Consider the following 15,932-nt stretch of genomic DNA (forward strand, 5'->3'; position numbering starts at 1 on the left):
GAGCTAACAGGGAATTCTAGTAGCTATAAAAACAAACACCTTCCAAATTAAGCATATTTCCTTTAATTTCAGAGTTACTAAAGATATTCCCCAGAAATGGATGTTGAACTTCATCAAATGCCTTCTAGCATCTATCATATACTTTCTCTCATTAATGACTGATGCAGTGAATTACCAATAGATTTCTTAATGTTAAACCACCTCTGCATTTATGAAATGTGGTATAGCATTATTTTAATATTCCTCTAGATTAGAGGCTCATTTTTAATATTTTTGCTTCTATGTTCTTTTATGAAATAAGTTTGCAATTTTTTTGTGGAACTACTAGCATACCACTTTCATAGCATGAATTGCTAATTTGTATATCTTTATCTATGCTTTACAATAGCTTAAAAATCTCTTATGCTTTGAAGTCTGTATTGGATTTACTGTCTGAACATTTGAATCTTGTGCCTACAAATCAGAGTGGAGGTGGGGGAGAGAGCCCTTTGACTATCTTTCTTTGTAGTTCTTGACTCCAAATTGCTATCTTCTCAGGAAGTTTATTTATATCTTTCATATTTTCAAATTCATTGGTACAAATGTATAGCTAGTATTCATTTAAAATGGTGAAATTATTATCTCAGTAAATACCTCATTACTAAGGTTGCATATTTGTATTGTCTTATACAGTCTTTTCAAATAAGCTCTGATGACAGTATTTTTTATTTCCAATTCATTAATTTCTGCTCTTACCTTCATTAATTTCTTTATTCTTACTTTAGTATTTCAATTTATCTGCCCTCTCAGAATGTACAGCTTGTATATTTTGATTTTTCTTTTGTCTTTACTATCATTTATTAATAAATAATAATCTACTATTATCACTGTAATATCCTAATTTCAGAATAAATAAGAATGGCAACTGAAAAGCTTTTTTTTTTTTTAATTCCCCTTGTCTGCTGCTGCTGCTGCTGCTAAGTCGCTTTAGTCGTGTCCGACTCTGTGCGACCACATGGACGGCAGCCCACCAAGCTCCCCCGTCCCTAGAATTACACTGGAGTGGGTTGCCATTTCCTTCTCCAACGTATGAAAGTGAAAAGTGAAAGTGAAGTTGCTCAGTCGTGTCCGACTCTCAGCGACTCCATGGACTGCAGCCCACCAGGCTCCTCCACCCATGGGATTTTCCAGGCAGATTCCCCTTGTCTACCACATAGATTTTAACTTGCCGTTTTAACCTGAGCTTTTAGAAGAGTTTCTCTTAAAAAATGGTTTCCTTGTGGTTATTTTACTGTCTTCCTGTGCTTTGTTGTTTCATTTTTACCATCTTTCAGTTATTGATTTTTGCCCTATTGCTTTGTAGGTTCAGGATTTACACTTTGGGGAATTTACTCACATTTTTCTTTTGCCCTAATATGTAAACAGTTTCCTTATGTGAATGTTTCATAGTCAACTTACTTTTAAATGGATCCAGTTTTTAGCAAATTTCTATATTTACAATTCAAAAGAAAATAGACAGGTAAATAGAAACATAATGTTAGATACGTATTTTTAAAGCTATATCAAGAAAAACACAAAGTAAGATTCAAAATAGATTTTGATGGATCATTAAATTACAGAGTTCAGTGTTTCTCAAAACCTGAGACTTTATTGTTCCTTGACTTTCCTCTAGAAGAAGGAGAGACACCAGGGGCCTGTGCACAGAGAAGCAGTGAGGAGGTGGCCATCTGCTAGACCAGGCACACCTGCCAAAGCCCTGATCTTGGACTTCCAGCCGGAAGAACTGGGAGAAAATAGTTCCTGTTGTTTAAGTCTGTGATATTTTATTGTGCAACCCTAGCAAACTATTGACATTAATAGTACAGTCACCCATAGCCCACAGTTCCCACCACACCTTCATAACTGAGGCCAAATGCCTTTGTTACACCTCCACCACCGCTTTTCTGAGGTAAAGACATATTTCTCAATATCCATGTCTTTTTTAAATATGGAAAAACAAAAAGTCCAAGTCTGATCACTTTACTTGTTATGTAACTTGTCTGTTCCCAGTAAACATGAATTCATTTCTTTAATTTACTTAACATTTTCTCTCTGCTTGAAGTTTACCACACTCACATCTGAACACATAGGTAGCTGGTCCAAGGTTATGAAATCAGGTCTCCTGATTCTTGGGTCAATGACTTTTCCTACTCTTTCACTTCAGTTCAGCTCAGTCACTCAGTCGTGTCCGAATCTGCAACCCCATGAATCGCAGTACACCAGGCCTCCCTGTCCATCACCAACTCCCGGAGTTCACTCAGACTCGCATCCATCGAATCAGTGATGCCATCCAGACATCTCATCCTCTGTCATCCCCTTCTCCTCCTGCCCCCAATCCCTCCCAGCATCAGAGTCTTTTCCAATGAGTCAACTCTTCACATGAGGTGGCCAAAGTACTGGAGTTTCAGCTTTAGCATCATTCCTTCCAAAGAAATCCCAGGGCTGATCTCCTCCAGAATGGACTGGTTGGATCTCCTTGCAGTCCAAGGGACTCTCAAGAGTCTTCTCCAACACCACAGTTCAAAAGCATCGATTCTTTGGTGCTCAGCCTTCTTCACAGTCCAACTCTCACATCCATACATGACTACTGGGAAAACCATAGCCTTGACTAGACGGACCTTAGTTGGCAAAGTAATGTCTCTGCTTTTGAATATGCTATCTAGGTTGGTCATAACTTTTCTTCCAAGGAGTAAGCGTCTTTTAATTTCATGGCTGCAATCACCATCTGCAGTGATTTTGGAGCCCCCTAAAATAAAGTCTAACACTGTTTCCACTGTTTCCCCATCTATTTCCCATGAAGTGATGGGACCAGATGCCATGATCTTCGTTTTCTAAATGTTGAGCTTTAAGCCAACTTTTTCACTCTCCACTTTCAATTTCATCAAGAGGCTTTTTAGTTACTCTTCACTTTCTGCCGTAAGGGTGGTGTCATCTACATATCTGAGGTTATTGATATTTCTCCCAGCAATCTTGATTCCAGCTTGTGTTTCTTCCAGGCCAGCGTTTCTCATGATGTACTCTGCATATAAGTTAAATAAGCAGGGTGACAATATACAGCCTTGACGTACTCCTTTTCCTCTTTGGAACCAGTCTGTTGTTCCATGTCCAGTTCTAACTGTTGCTTCCTGATCTGCATACAGATTTCTCAAGAGGCAGGTCAGTGGTCTGGTATTCCCATCTCTTTCAGAATTTTCCACAGTTTCTTGTGATCCACACAGTCAAAGGCTTTGGCATAGTCAATAAAGCAGAAATAGATGTTTTTCTGGAACTCTCTTGCTTTTTCCATGATCCAGCGGATGTCGGCAATTCCTACTCTTTACACTACTCATTTCACAGATTCAGTGATTTGCCTAGAGAAGTTACTTCTCTCTCCATCTCTACAAATAGAATTACATGATGGTTAAACAACTGCCCTTCAGCTTTTGCAAAAATGGCCATTTCTGAAGTTCATCATAAGGGCTGATACCTTTTAATCGGAAGGAATTAGGATTTCTTCATGGTAAATAATATAACCTAGGAGGAAAGTATTCTTCGTGGTTATCTATACCTAAAATTCTGCAGGTCAAACCCTCTTTTGGTGAAAAAGAGGATTTCTTAGCTCTGAAATATTTAAAGAAGTAGTCAAGGCAGAGAGAATATTGAAAGTTTAAAATTGAAATTGACTTGCTGAAGGAACTGCTTGAAGCCTGTATTACCTTTAATATTCCTTTGAGTGAAAACCATTATATAATTATGAAGTAAGTCTTTGCGCTATGCATCAGTGAAACTCAAGAGCTTTCCTTCAAAAGGACTGAAATGAGGATAGGACTGAGAAAAAGTGAACAGAGGAGAAAGTATTTGCTAATTTTTCTTCTTTAAAATAACGTTTATCTTTTCCCTTCTTCTAGGTTCATTAAAGATAGTATAAAAAAGTAAAAAGGAAAAAAAAAATCCACCTATCTGTCTCACCATCCCAAGAAATAATATTGCTAATTCAATCTACATATTTCCAATCAGATTTACACAGACATACTATTTTCAATTTAAATTCTGTTTGAATTTGTGTTTTAGGTTGGATTTCTCTACAAGAAGACCTTCAGATAAGGATTTGAATGGTAGTGGTTCATTTGAATGATGTCAGGAAACCCATGCAGGAGCGTAAAAGAGTGAGACAGAAAAGGGAAAGCAGCCAGTTCAGAGGATGTTACCAGGAAGTGACCACTGAGGGCAACAGGAGCTGATTCCAAGAAGGAACTCTGACTCCCACAGTCAGTATATATAGGACAAGGGTCTCAAAGTCATCTCAACAAAGGGGTGTTGACCTGAGCTATTTATACATGAACTCCATCAATTAGTGTGCCAGCGCTCACCCAGGGGCGTAATTCTTTAGCACCTCTGGCCTGATAAGCACATGGAAGAAGAAAACGCAAGCAAAGAGAAGTAGATGCTGGCAACTGGAAGTATATCAAGCATACACCTAAAATAGTGAGGGCAAATTTATACAGCTGTGGTACTCATAGCATCTACCATAACTGGAATATTGTTTGGTAACTGCCTCATTCACTTATTTTGCGCTGAATCTTTTTTTGGCTGCATTCTAAACTACTGAATGACTACATCAATCTTGGGTTTTGGGGGGCTTATACTTTTTTTCACTATAATATACAAACTGTGATAAACATTCTTATATTGAAATATTTTGTACAATTAAAGTGAAAGTCACTCAGTTATCTTCAAAGTCTTGGGACCGCATAGACTATACAGTTCATGGAATTCTCCAGGCCAGAATACTGGAGTGTGTAGCCTTTCCCTTCTCCAAGGGAATCTTCCCAAACCAGGAATCAAACTCAGGTCTCCCACTTTGCAGGTGGATTCTTCAGGCTCGTCCGTGGGGTTCTCCAGGCAAGAATACTGGATTGGGTTGCCATTTCCTTCTCCAGGCAATCTTCCCAACCCAGGGATCGAACCTGGGTCTCCTGCATTGCAGGCAGATGCTTTTACCATCTGAGCCACCAAGGAAGCTCACTGAGTCACAGGGGAAGCCCGAAGAGTATCATTATTAAAAATAGCCAGAATTTGAATTACTGAATCAAAGGATATGCAAAGTTGTATGGCTTTTGATTTGCATTGCAAAGTGGCTTTTCCAAAAGACTGCACTGATTACACAATTAGGCAATGTGTATTATTTTTATTGTTTCCTGCTGAATTTTGAGTCAGAGGGACAGGGCTGCCCCAAAGAGCCACGAGGGTGATGTTGCCACCTCAGTGGGCTTAATGGGCAGAACATCAAACCACAGAGAATTATTCTTGAGACTTATAATCTAAAGGAATTCACCTTGCTAGATTTGGGACTTGGTTGGGACCTGTCACCTCATTCTTTCTTCCAATTTTTTCATTTTTGGATGAGAATATTTATCCTATTCCTGTCCATCATTTTATTTTGGGTGTGCATAACTTGTCTGGTTTCACAGGTTCATAGTTGGAGAAGAATTCTGCCTCAGGACGAATTGTTTATTGATTCTCATCCCTATCTGATTTAGATGATATTCAGATGAAACTCTGAATCTGACTTTAGAGTAGATTGCTAGAACAAGTTAAAAGTTTGGGGGATGTTGGGATAAAATGGAAGTATCTTACATGAGAGAAGAACATGAACTTGGGTGGTGGGCAGGTGTGGATGGGGTAAAATGAACTGTGTTCCCCCCAAATGCATATGCTGAAGCCTTAAGCCCTGATGTAACTGGAGATGGGGCTTTGAGAGGTAATTAGATATAGATAGGGTGCTGAAGGTGGCCCTTCACAATGGGATTATTGCCCTTAACAGAAGAGACACCAGAGACTTAGCTCAAGCTCTCTATCTGCTGCTAGGTAAAGACACAGCAAGAAGGCAGCCATCTGTAATCCATAGAGAGAGCTCTCACCAGAACACAACCATGCTGGTACCCTGACCCTGGAATTCCCAGCCTTCAGAACTGTGAGAAACAAATTTCTCTTCTTTAACCCACTCTCTCAGGCTTCGCCTGTCTCTGCTGCTGCTGTAAGTCGCTTCAGTCGTCTCCGACTCTGTGACCCCGTAGACGGCAGCCCACCAGGCTCCCGTCCCTGGGATTCTCCAGGCAAGAACACTGGAGTGGGTTGCCATTTCCTTCTCCAATGCACGAAAGTGGAAAGTGAAAGTGAAAGTGAAGTCGCGTCCGACTTTTGGCGATCCCATGGACTTGCAGCCTACCAGGCTCCTCCGTCCACGGATTTTCCGGGCAAGAGTACTGGAGTGGAGTGCCATTGCCTTCCCCAGTCTCTAGTGGTAAATAATCCCTCCACCAATGCAGGAGATGCAAGAGACACATGTTTGATCCCTGGTCTAGGATGATCCCCTGGAGTAGAAAGTGCCAACCCACTCCAGTATTCTTGCCTGGAAAATTCCATGGACAGAGGAGCCTGGCAGGCTACAGTCTGTGGGGCCGCAAAGAGTCAGGACACGATCGAGCATAAGCCACACAGTCTACAGTGTTTCGTTATAGCAGTCTGAGCAGACTAATCCCTGGTTTATTTCCAAGTTTGAGACTTGATGCCATGTACCCGCTAGTGCAGATATGCCAGGTGAGAATCAAGCTAGAGGCGCATGGTAGCTGAGCTGGCAGGAATGTAGCACTTAGTGTTGCTAAACCTTAAGAAACACAAAGCAGAACACTGAGCTAGGCAGACGCATCTCCCCCTGTTAACTCTCTTCCGTAGACTACACTGAAATGTGATTCCTCTTTATGATCCTCTGAGAGGTGCTGAGCACCAAGCAAACATGCCCACTGAGCACCCTGCTGGATCTGTTTCCAGCTCACTGTGTTTCAAGTCTTTCTTCGCCTCTCTTCTCTTTTTCCCTCTGTCGAACCACATGTGTATTTGTATCTCGTTAGGCAGCATCATTTTGTTGCCTGGGGCTCTGTTTTCTAGAGAACCCATAATAAAAACACAATATTGAAAGATACTATATTTTGATTATAATAGAAAACAAGTCTAATGAACTTACAGAAAATAAAAGTGTATGCAATATATAATATATACAAAAGTACTGAATTGAGTCATTTTATATTTGAGATGACTATTGGACACCATTATCTTTTAGACTATAAGCAATAAAGTTTCCAAGTATATCCTTATATTAAAGCATGGTCTGAATAATAAAATATACTTAATTGGATTCATGACTTTCAGACAACTATACCCAAATAATATGAATTAATGACAAAGTGTAAACTTGGTGGGACGGCTCAAATATACAGTACTTGAACAAATTCATTTTAATGTTTAACACATTTATTTTAAAAGCTAAGTTGAATGTATAAGTAATAGAAAATAGAAATATATAATCATAAAAAATAAAATTAAAAATGATCATTTAAGGAACTCTTCTACACTGTTGGTGGGAATGTAAACCGATACAGCCACTATTGAGAACGATCTAGACTTCCCTGATGGCTCAGACAGTAAAGTGTCTGCCTACAGTGCACGAGACCCAGGTTCAATTCCTGGGTTGGGAAGATCCTCTGGAGAAAGAAATGGCACCCCACTCCAGTACTCTTGCTTGGAAAATCCCATGGACGGAGAAGCATGGTAGGCTACAGTCCATGGGGTCGCAAAGAGTCAGACATGACGGAGTGACTTCACTTTCATTTTTGTTTCACTATGGGGAACAATATGGAGGTTCCTTAAAAAACTAAAAACAGAGCTACAAAATGACTCTGCAATCCCACTCCCAGCCGTATATCTAGAGGAAAACATGGTATGAAAGGATACATGCACCCCAATGCTCACTGCAGCACTGTTTACAACAGTCAAGACATGGCAGCCACCTAAGTGTCCACTGACAGAGGAATGGATAAAGACGAAGTGGCACACATATACAGCGGAATATCACTCAGCCGTCACAATGAAAGTAACGCCATCTGCAGCAGCATGATGGACTCAGAGTGTCCTACTGAGTGAAGAAAGTCACAGAAAGAGAGGTATCTTATGATATCCCTTATATGCTGAATCTCAAAAGAAATGATACAAGTGGACTTATTTACAAAATAGAAACAGACTCACAGACTTAGAGAAGGAATTTAAGTTATGTGGGGGGTGGGGGAGGTGAGAAGGGATAGTTAGGGAGTTTGGCATTGTTATGTACACACTGCTGTATTTAAAATGGATAACCGGCAAGGACCTACTGTATAGCATGGGGAACTCTGCTCAATGTTATGTTGCACCTGAGCGGGAGGCGAGTTTATGGAGAATGGATACATGTATGTGTACGGCTGAGTTACTCTGCTGAGCACCTGAAACTATCACACTGCTAATCAGATACTCCAATATTGAATAAATTATTTTCAAAAAAAGAAAGAGTGCTATATTGATAACAATTTTTTGCCTATTCAAAGTGGAAATGAACAATCAGGAAGGCAAAGGCAATAAGCTATTTTTATTTTTCCTACACAAAAGTGCTTAGTAGATCTCTTCTCAGTATAACTATGGTCAATTCAATCAATTTCTACACAGAGAATGTGTTTAAAGTTTTTATTATTATCATTACCATTGTCATTACTATCTTATTTTTTCTCAACAATAGATGGTAATTCTCTTCCTCAATTTACCCCTTTTTTACCAAACAAATTTAAAAAATCAAATGTAAAAAATGTAAAAAAAGAGGGTGGGATGATTTGGGAGAATGGCATTGAAACATGTATAATATCATGTAAGAAATGAATCGCCAGTCTAGGTTTGATGCAGAATACAAGATGCTTGGGGCTGGTGCAGTGGGATGACCCAGAGAGATGGTAAGGGGAGGGAGAGGGGAGAGGGGTTCAGGATTGGGAGCACGTGTACACCCATGGCGGATTCATGCTGATGTATGATAAAAAAATAAAAAATAAAGTGATCTCATTCTACAATGTGACACATTTTACAGTGAATGCAAAATGTACTCTCGAGGTCAATTTTAACAAAGATAAGTCTAAAACCTCAAATTTTGCTTCAGAAATTCAAAGTGACAAGAACTGGTTAGAAATAACAGCAAAAATCAAATCTGAAGATTAAATTAACTAAGTCTTTAATTGATTTAAAAAATCCATGTGAACACCTTAAAGAATCTAATCCAACCTCAATTCTGTTAACAGGATTACTCTGTCCAGATGACCCAAAGGAAATAGTCCATCATTCTCTGTTTTGTAAGGCTGTTTTTTCAGGACTATGTATCCAGCTCTGGGAGTCAATGAGAATTGGGACACTATCCCAATAGTCAACATATATAGGAAAATTAAGTCTGAGAGATTAAAGATTTGAAAAATATGTCATATGAAATGTAAATGGTTGAAGGGATTAGGGATATTTAACATAAAGGAGCAAAGACTCCTGAAGAATTTAACAGCTATAATCAAATTACTCAAGGGCTATTATTAAGAAAAGATACAGACTTACAGGCTTTAACCCATTGTAAGAAAGAAATTTCCAATGATGATGTCCATTCTTATGCAGTGATGACATCTCTATGATTAGAACTATCCAGATAGAGGTTGGGTAGCCATTTAACTCAGCTGTTATCACTGTGCATTATGAGTAGAATAGTGGAACAATGTCCTCTAAGGTTCTTTAACTCCAAGTGACCTGCTGGAGGATCCTCAAAATATCCTGTAATTTTGAAACTTCATGAGGTTTACCTCAGTAAATTACTTTTTAGGTAATCAAAAAAGTCCTACACATCTTCAAAACTCAAGACAACTAGTGAAGTATTTCACAGAACTGAACAAAATATATTCTTTTTAAGAAAATGTCATGGGCAACAAGGAAGCATTAATATTCAGGAAGAGAATATGCACAGTGCTATATAACCAGCAGAACTGAAATTTGTCCCAGGTGGGGAAAATCATGTCTGAATTTCTAATTAGTTGGAAACATCAGGGTTAGGGTAAGGATTTCAAGGGGCAAGGGGACAGCCTAGGTATTCCTCACCCTAAACAACAGAGAATGACAGAGAATGACAAAGCCAAGGGTATGTGCATAACCCAAAACCTTTGTATCAATATAAAACCAACCGAGGAGTGGAATCAGAAGGATTATGCAATAGAAAGACATCACAAACAGCTATCACCAATGAAATATGATGCCAAGACTCTGGCCAGGGAGATAGAAACAGGGTCTGGGTAACAGCCAAGAATCATACTCCCTGGATGCCCATTTAGATGAAGTTTTCTGAACATGAGATTGGAAGTTCATACCATGAAAAATGAAAAACATCAATATGGGAGCAAGAAAGATAATTTGTTTTATAAACTGTTCTTCTCAAAGATGTGTCCTATATGAGATTATAACTTTTTGCCTTTTTTGGGGGAAGTGGGGTTGGGTATTTATATATCCTCTCTTTTATAACATAATGATAACTGCAAATTTTGTTTTATTTAATGCTCTCACTGGCAATAGGAAATACTTACAGACCTGTGCCAACCTCTTGATTTGTTTTCCTTTTAATTTCACCAGTCTGTGAAATTTAAAACATCTGGAAATAACTGGCTCAGAACATCAATTCATGTTTGTAATTTGATGTGAGGCACTCAGGGTGATATGTTAAGTTTAGACTAAAAAAGAATTCATTCATCTAGTAAGTGAAATCAATAACTGTATAAATTATTTGCGGTATGTCACAACTTTATTAATTTTAAATATTCAGATTTTTAAATAACATCAAAATATTATAAAGACTATATAGGGTTCTTCTTTATTTTATTCAGCTTTACTGTGTTCATTAACTACTTTGATGAATGCATGGTGACTAGTGTTATTGTTCTGTGAGTAGTACATGCTTATTTACAGCATTCAAGTGAGGGAAAAAAATTAAAGCTAATAATTTTCAGTACTTAAATTTAGCAGACAAACTATTAAACATCATTACCCACATATATTTCTAAATGCATATGAGAACTTCTTAATACTTCAGTCTCAAATAAAATGTATGTATGGCATAAAATTATACTTTGGATCATACAACTATGACTGATTTCTGCTAGGTACTTATGCCAACCTATGTATCAATTCTTTAAAAGATTAAAATAAATCATGAATAGTATGCATACTTACACTTGTAAAATTTAAGAGGCAGTATGTTAGCCATTAGGCCACAGACCAAAAAGGAAGCATTATTTTTCTGAGCTTGTTTCCAAACCTCATTATGAAGAAAAAAATGAGATAATGTACAATACACAACTGTGAGTTATTTTTATCACTGGAAGTTATAAATTTTCATATCATGTCACAAAGCTAAAGTAAAATCAAGCATAGTTTAATTTATAATATTCCTAAGCAAATAATTCAAAATGCATGCCAAAGTCTTATAGTATTTTACATTGTTACCTTCTGTCCTCACTGTGTGTAAATATGCTGTAAAACAGAGTTGCAATTGATAGAATACTAGATAACACATTGCCTACTCTTATTTCTCTCTAATCATCAATACTATAGATGTACATATCAAAAATAAAAAAATTAAAATGACATACAACATTCATATGGACATAAAAATACCATTTCTGCAAGAGCTAATTTAGAAGCCCCAAAATAATGTGTCATTTTCATATACTAATGTGTTCCAAATTAAGAAAGCAGCATGTTAAGTATAAATCTTAATTTATGAACTGCCTTGGGAATGAAATAAATTCTGGGTGACTAAGTTACTTTAAAAATAACTTTGAGTTTATTATTCTAAGAAATATTGAAGAAAACTTTCATACCAGCTCAACACCCTGTACTTTCAGCCTGACAATGCAAGTGTCATCCAAAAAAAGCCAAAAAAAGATTTACTTCTTCGTATAACATTTATATTAAATCATTTCATTTTTCACATAATTTTCCTACTAGTCTTCTGCCAAAATATGAGGAAGAAGTAGGATCTTTTCTCTAAATAATTTTCCCCAGCAGACTGCCATTGCCAGCAGCAGTAGATTAATAATAGATGCTCAGTGACTCTTGGAGTCTTACTGGTTTTAGGCAGCACAAAGCCTGGGGTTAACACAAAGGTCACTTGGGGTTTTTCTGCTCAAAAGACTTACAAAAATATTTTACTAGATCTCCCTTCCAAGAAACTTAAAAAAATATATTGTCTTCTCTTAGATTTATGAAAATTCCCGGGAATGTATGTTTGCAAATCTGACTTCAAGCTTTTTCTCCCAATATTAAATCAGTTTAGAGAAGCCCTTCCATCTCCTGCATGTTGTTTTCATGTTGCCTGGTGCCCATCCAAATAGGGAAACCAATAGTCATCCTTAATTTCTACAAAATTCATTCACTCAGTTTTTTGTGTATCTAGCAAATTCTGCTAAACACGTGAGATATAGAAATATTTATATCACAGAAACACAAACAACAACATTTATCAGGCAGTCTCTTTTTCTCAAACACCTTCCTTCACCTTCCTTAGTCTTTTTGTCTTCCTTCCCCTTCTTCTTATTACCAATTCCCAATTGAAAAAAAAAAAGTATAGTCTGGGCTCTAGTCTCCTACGTTACTATTTTTCCTCCATTCTAGCTTCCTTTTCCCCCCCTTCTATGCTATTTCCCAATCTTTTTTGTCCCTCAGGGGAGTAAAACAGAAATAGGTCATTTTTTTAATGCAAATTAGTTCAAATTCCTCTTAACAATACTGCCTATTACAGTGACTATAAAACCAACATGAAAGTAATTCTTTTAGAATTCTAAAGTGTTTCTTAGTTTCAAGGCTCACATCTAAAATTCAAAATTACTTGGAATAATGAAACCTTAAGTTGCTCTGATTCAAATATCCCCTGCTAAATGACCTCGATGGGGAATAAATTCTCTGTAGATGACTTCAGGCAAGTAGTTCCTACCAAAAAATGAACATCTCAGAGAGTCAGTCAGAGGCATAAGCCAGTGAGAGGCACAGCATTTAAACAGAAATCAAGGTTCATGAGCCCTGGATGTGCTTGCACGTGTGTTTATCTGAATCAGATCTTACTTTTCCTTTACATGTGCAAGCCTGGGTGGTAGGGAAAATTAGTTACTAAGACTGTCCTTGAAAGTTCCAATGAGTTCTTTGGCAATTTACTCAGATTTACCTAAAAATGTCTTAAAGAAATACTATCCCTATATTAGTACATGTATGTGCCTGGCTTTGACTGTGTGAACAACCTGAAACACAATTTCATTTAATCTCCATGCCACTCAGCAAGCTAAATACTAAAACTCTTTTTTTTTTAATGTGTAAATTAAGTAACTTAACCAAGTTCATAGACTGCTGAAATTCAAGCTAAGTTTATAACATCAGTGATTTCATAGAATAATTAGTAATTGTAAAAATTGTTAAATAAGTATAAACAGACAAAAAGTGTCCACCATAAATTTTTAATTGTGTTTAAACAAATGAAGAGCATCAGAAAATGCTATAGACTGAATGCTTATAGCCCAAATTTAATATTGAAATCCTAACCCCAAAGGTGATGGTGTTAGGAGGCGGGACCTTTTAGGTATGATTAGGGCTTGAGGGCAGAGCCCTCGCAAATGGAATCAGTGCCCTCAGAAAAGGGACCCCAGAGAGATACCTTGTTCTTATGCCAGGAAGGACACAACAAAAAGACGGCTGTCTATGAACCAAAAAGCCAACCATCATCAGACAGTCAATCAGCCAAGACTTTGATTTTGAACTCCCCAGCTTCTAGAACTGTAAGAAGTAAATTTCTATTGTTTATAAGCCACAGAGTCTATGGTATTTTGTTACAGGAGCCCAAATGAGCTAAAATGACTGACTTTATAAATTCATTAGTTACATGTTCTAAACCTCATCATAAAGCAAAGATTTTATGAAATCATTTCCATATAAGGATTCTGCCCAATAAAGGAATGATGGTGCTGCCTATAAATGTCAGTTGGATCTGCTCCATTTCAAATATGTCTCATTAACAGTACCTAAAAGATCTCCTTGAATTCAGGACTCTATGGGAAATAAAAATACTTATTAATATAGCTTCACAACCTCAGGGAGGGAATCACATACAGTTTACTGACAGTAATATTAAACATTAATGTATACAGCACACAATTAATAGTTACAACTACTTATACTGAGTTTTCCATCCTCAGACCAGTGCTTGGCATATAGTAGGCATTTAATAAATCTCATGGATGATTAAAACACTAAATCCATGATGAAATAACATGCTCTGGTATTAAAAACCAATTCTGTATTATGAGACTTTGTTGAAGGCTGCAGGTAAAGTGTGAGAGTCATGCCTGACTTGCAGCTCTCTTCTACCTTCTCTTTTTTTAGGATTCTAGTCATGTAGGTGTGTACTTTTTTACCTATTTGCTTCATTTTCCCATATTGCTCTAAGCTGAACATTCTGTCAATTTTTATATGACGAGTCAGTTTTATATGATCAGTCTAGAGAGCTTTCTACGAAATTTCTTAAACTTGTTTGTGCATCACTCTTGCTACTTTATCACCTGGATGCACACCTGAATCATGCAAGTCAATATGACCTTGAGAAAGTCAAATACCAATGTGGAGACAAGCACTCTATTCTTGGCTAAATTCTAGCAAGGCTCCTATCAGCTCAAGGTCATGTCCCTAGGTTAATGAGTCCAGCTCCCTTGAAATGCCTGCCTAAGAAAGCTCAATGCTCCAAAAGAATTTGCTGGCAGTTTCAGTCAGGTTCTTACTATGAGCTTCTTATCTCCTTTTTCTTAGAGAATTTACTAGACAATTCACAATTATAAATCTTCGTTCTATCCTTTTTGAGACAAATCTTCTACAACCCAGGAATGTCTTTCTCAAGGACCTGGGAGCCATCTCTTTGAAATGTGATCATCAAAAAAGATCAGACCCCTGTCTTCTAATTTCAGTGCAGGATAGGAGCCTAACTCCTTTAGGTGCCAGTTAGCAACTAGCCTAATCACATTGACCAATCCACCCCCTTACATTCCGTTAGCACACTCCAGGATTTTAAAAGCCGCTCGCATTTTGTTTCAGCGAAGATACCTCAGTTTACACTGAAGTCTCTCCACTGCTGCAGTAGCCTGAATAAAATCTGTCTTGCCATCTTTAAAAAAACATCCAGCTCTGTTTCTCTTTTATCACAGCCAAATGTCCTTCTCTCATAAACAATCTTGCTTCTTACTTCACTCATAAAATTTACATTAACAGTAGTAATCAGCCCCAGCTTTCTGATTTATAATCAACATACTGGTGCACACTAAGACACACTTTTGGCCTTCTTTCTCCTGATTTCAGAAGTGGCATCTTGCCAGTTCAAGGCTGACACATTTACATATGCTCTCTGGCATTTACCCATTTTTCTCTCAGCTGGGAACCAACTTTATCAAGTCCCCTCTTTTATACATTCAGTTCAGTTCCTCTCCTTTAAACTGGCTTCCTCTCCTTCTTTACTTATCAGCATATGTAGGGTCTTTCATTCTGAAAAAATTTGAAACTCTCCCTGATCCTATGGTCTCCTATTTTCACTGTATTTCTTCTCTTCTTATTCATGATTCTTCAGTGAGTCATCTCTGCTTTTCAACTCCCATTTTTTAATATCCACCCCTTTATCATTTCACTGATATAGAGCTTCTCAATAAATATCATGGAATTGCTCTCACTAATTACTAAAAGCCTTGTAAATGCTGATCTCAAAGGAAAATTTTCAGGCCCCATTTATTGGGTCTCTGTATTGCATGTAAATAGGCAGAACATTAACACATTCATGACATGTTTTATTTACTTCCCTGACTGTGAAGTTATACACTTTGCCTTCACTCTCATTCTCTTTCAAGGACTCTTCTTTCTGCACATACATGTAACATATAACCTTTAAACTTCTAACTTCAGTCCAGTTCTCATCCATTGACTCCTCTGTGAACAGTATCACTAGTCTTGTGGTTCTGTTACTTATTGTAAAAAAATAA

The 15,932-nt window shown here is 37.5% G+C and overlaps 1 non-coding gene across 1 annotated transcript; it reads right to left on the reverse strand.

Moving 5' to 3' along the window:
- Positions 1–4,943: 4,943 nt before the first annotated feature.
- TRNAC-GCA (transfer RNA cysteine (anticodon GCA)) lies at positions 4,944–5,016 on the reverse strand. The gene has a single exon. It is a non-coding gene; the product is annotated as a tRNA-Cys (tRNA).
- Between the last annotated feature and the right edge of the window lie 10,916 nt (positions 5,017–15,932).

The sequence above is a fragment of the Ovis aries genome, chromosome 7, assembly GCF_016772045.2.
Source record: "Ovis aries strain OAR_USU_Benz2616 breed Rambouillet chromosome 7, ARS-UI_Ramb_v3.0, whole genome shotgun sequence".
Classification (NCBI taxonomy): domain Eukaryota; kingdom Metazoa; phylum Chordata; class Mammalia; order Artiodactyla; family Bovidae; genus Ovis; species Ovis aries.